This window comes from Geospiza fortis, unplaced genomic scaffold (assembly GCF_000277835.1).
Source record: "Geospiza fortis unplaced genomic scaffold, GeoFor_1.0 scaffold14, whole genome shotgun sequence".
In the NCBI taxonomy this organism is placed as follows: Eukaryota; Metazoa; Chordata; class Aves; order Passeriformes; family Thraupidae; genus Geospiza; species Geospiza fortis.
This window is the reverse complement of record NW_005054512.1, coordinates 937997-942075: the sequence shown is the minus strand read 5'-3', so window position 1 is coordinate 942075 and position 4079 is coordinate 937997. Positions and strand designations below refer to the sequence as shown.

Here is a 4079-nt window from a genome sequence, read left to right as displayed (position 1 = left end):
CCTAAAAACCTCAGGGTTGCTGGAATATTTGAGGTGCCAGCTCAGCTCTATGGACCTGCCACCCCCAGCACCTCATTTGGGCTAAAAGCAGAAGGAATCAGCCAAAATTCAAGTGCAGGGATTATTTTCCTGCTGTGGATTAGGAATTTTGGGGGGTTTTGGGAATTTCTGAGGAGTTTTTCTGTCCCCTGCCCACCTGGACAATGTGGGCACCACAAACTCACCCCCCCATGTCCTCCATCCTCCCCAGCTGGCACAGAGTGTCCAAATAATTAAAATTTAACTCATTTAATTAAAAATGAAGCACTTTAAAATAACTTTTAAATGGTTTTAGAGCTGCAAGGCTCCTCAACCCACTTGAAACCCCAGGGAACCTCAGTTTGAGGGTCTCACTGCCCCCATTTCAGCCTCTTTAAACTCTCTTGAAATCATTTATTTGGCTTTTATTTTAAGCTAAGAACTGCTTTAAATCAAGATGGGTGAAATCCGCGCCAGGGGTGTCTCGAGGAGGTGCAGCCACTTGGCACTTCTGGAATGAGAACGTGACCCTCGCATCTTCATTTTCCTTGATGCTTTTCCATGATTTCCCCTCAATTTCCTCTTGATTTTCCCCTTGATTTCCCCTTGATTTCCCTTCAATTTTCCCCTCAGATTTTCCCCTCAGATTTCCCCTTGATTTCCCCTTGATTTTCCCCTCTATTTCACCTTTTTCCCTTCGTTTTCCCTTCAATTTCCCTTCGATTTTCCCTCAATTTCCCCTCGATTCCCTCAAAATTTTTCCCTCTGTTTTCCCTCGATTTTCCCCTTGATTTCCCCTCGATTTTCCACTCGAATTTTCCCTCAAATTTTCCCTTGAGTTTCCCTTGATTTCCCCCTCTATTTTCCCTTGATAGTCCCTTGATTTTCCCTTGATTTTTTCCTTGATTTTCCACTCGATTTCCTTTTGATTTCCCCCTCAATTTCCCCTCGATTTTTCCTCGATTACCCCTTGACATTCCCCTTGATTTTCCTTCGATTTTCCCTTGATTTTTCCCTCGATTTTCCCTTGATTTCCCCTTCTGTTTCCCCTAGATTTTCTCTTGATTTCCCCTTGATTTTTCCCTCGATTTTTTTCGCCCTTGATTTTCCCGAGGACCCTTCCATCACCTGCCCCCAGTCCGCGCGCTCTGGTGGCACTGGTGGCACTGGTCCCGGCTTCACTAGAGGGCAGCATCCAGCCTGGAATGAACCGGGAACGAACCTGGAATTCGGGAATTGTTCGGGAATTATTCGGGAATTATTCGGGAATTATTTAGGAATTATTCGGGAATTCGGGATTGGCACCGGGAGCATCCCCACGACTCCGCACCACCAGGGCTGTGACCCGCGGATCCACCGAGAGCATCGGGTTTGGGGCAAATTTGGGGAGATTTGGGTTCCTGCAGGAGCCGCTTGTTCCCAAAAATCTGGGTGGGATTTGGAGGAATTTGGGTTCCCAAAAATCTGGGTGGGTTTTGGGGAATTTGGGTTCCCGCAGGAATTTGTGTTCCCAAAAATCTGGGTGGGTTTTGGGGAATTTGGGTTCCCGCAGGAATTTGGGTTCCCAAAAATCTGGGCGGGTTTTCGGAGAGATTTGGGGAATTTTGGGTTCCTGCAGAAATTTGGGTTCCTGCAGGAACCGTTCGATCCCGAAATCTGGGTGGGTTTTGGGGGAAATTTGGGGAATTTGGGTTCCTGCAGGAGCCGCTTGTTCCCAAAATCTGGGTGGGTTTTGGGGAAATTTGGTTCTCCAAAAATCTGGGTGGGTTTGGGGAATTTGGGTTCCCAAAATCTGGGTGGTTCCTGCAGAAATTTGGGTTCCTGCAGGAACTGTTCGATCCCGAAATCTAGGTGGGTTTTGGGGCAAATTTGGGGAATTTGGGTTCCTGCAGGAGCCGCTTGTTCCCAAAATCTGGGTGGGTTTTGGGGAATTTGGGTTCTCAAAATCTGGGTGAGTTTTGGGAGCAGCTCCTCTCCCCACCTGGCACAGGGCACCAGCAGGGAGCTCTGGGAAGCTCCAAGAGGGATAAAAGTGGTTGGGAAAAGCACAAATATCGATTTTTCTATACTCACCTAGTGGTAATACATATATAAAATATGTATATATAGGTATGTGTATATATAGAATATATTTTAAATCTATACAAAATATGTATATATGTGTATAATATGTGTATATACAATACCACTGGGTGAACATAGAAAAATCTATGTTTGTGCAAAATATATATATCTGAGCCAATCTATATATAAAGGGAAATACATATTTAATTTTTAAAATATTATAGATGAAAATATTTAATGTAAGGATAATATATTTATAGGTCTTCATATTATATTTTGATATATTTATTTTTATATCTTTTTATATCACATATTTTAGAGAATATATTTCAGGATAATGTTTTATAGAATCTACTTTACCTTACAATTTTTATTTGAATTAAAATACATTAAAATATATTTTGGATATAAATTATTAAAATATTAAATATAAATACATTAAAATAGATTTTGCTTTGAAATTTGTGATATTTCAATATCGTATTCTGGTATAATGTTTTAATATTATATTTAAATATGATATTTAAATATTTTATTTTTTAAAATGGAATATATATTTTTACCATATATTTTTTCACCCCATAACTCAGTTTAACCCATGCAGGGCTAAATTCAGCATCGAATTTTCCTCTCCCCAAAAAAATTCCCCTGAATTCCTTTCAAACATTGGCACCTCCAGCTCCCAGATATTCCTGAATTCCAGCCCCTCTCTGGTTTCCAAAAGAAAACAACCGGGCAGGAAATCATTATTTGGGTTTGGGAGGCTCCTCTTCCTGAAGGGCTGCCTGGAAAAAACCTCTGGAAAAGATGGAAAAGATGGAAAAGCCTTTGGAAAAGGTGGAAAATGTGGAAAAGGCTTTGGAAAAGGTGGAAAGGCTCTGGAAAAGGTGGGAAAAGGTTTGGAAAAGCTGGAAAAGGTGGGAAACCTGTGGAAAAGGTGGGAAAGCCTCTGGAAAAGGTGGGAAAACATCTGGAATAGGTGGGAAAATCTCTGGAGAAGGTGGAAAGGCTCTGGAGAAGGAGGGAAACCGGAGGGAAACCTCTGGAAAAGGTGGGAAAACATCTGGAAAAGGTGGAAAAGGTGGAAAGGCTTTGGAAAAGGTGGAAAAGGCTCTGGAGAAGGTGGGAAACCTCTGGAGAAGGTGGGAAAACATCTGGAAAAGCTGGAAAAAGCTCTGGAGAAGCCAGAAAGGCTCTGGAAAAGGTGGAAAAGCTCTGGAATAGGTGGAAAAGGCTCTGGAGAAGGTGGGAAACCTCTGGAGAAGGTGGGAAAACATCTGGAAAAGGTGGGAAAAGCTCTGGAGAAGCCAGGAAGGCTCTGGAAAAGGTGGAAAAGGCTCTGGAAAAGCTGGGAAGGCCTTGGGAAAGCTGGAAAAGCCTCTGGAGAAGCTGGAAAAGCCTCTGGAAAAGGTGGGAAAGACTTTGGAAAAGGTGGAAAAGCTTTGGAAAAGCTGGGAAAAGGCTCTGGAAAAGGCTTTAGAAAAGGTGGGAAGGCTCTGGAGAAGCTGGAAAAGGCTCTGGAAAAGCACTGGGCTTTCCACGCAGAGGATGCTCACGTTTCTGGCAGGTTCAGGAGGGGCTGTGGGACACAGGCAGCGGGAAAAGTGACGCTGCTGGGGCTGGGGAAGGCTGAGAGCAGCAGAGGAGCCGGTGGCCCCGAAATGTTAATTCCTTCCAGCTGCTGTCAGGCTGGCAGCTTCTCAAAGGAAGTTTAATAGACTGCAGTCGTCTCCCCTCGGCCCCGTCCCCCCATCCTGCCAGAATCTGGGATTACATGAGCTGCTCTGCCTTCCAAAAAAACAGGGTTATTTTGTTTTATTTTATTTTATTTTATTTTATTTTATTTTATTTTATTTTATTTTATTTTATTTTATTTTATTTTATTTTATTTTATTTTATTTTATTTTATTTTATTTTATTTTATTTTATTTTATTTTATTTTATTTTATTTTATTTTATTTTATTTTATTTTATTTTATTTTATTTTATTTTATTTT

The 4079-nt window shown here is 41.8% G+C and overlaps 1 long non-coding RNA gene across 1 annotated transcript; it reads right to left on the bottom strand.

Annotated features, from left to right (window-relative positions):
- Positions 1–434: 434 nt before the first annotated feature.
- Positions 435–3663, bottom strand: LOC115948768. The gene is made up of 3 exons (XR_004082549.1): positions 3639–3663; positions 1147–1240; positions 435–529 (listed from the first exon to the last, which is right to left on the bottom strand). It is a non-coding gene; the product is annotated as an uncharacterized LOC115948768 (long non-coding RNA).
- Positions 3664–4079: the final 416 nt, after the last annotated feature.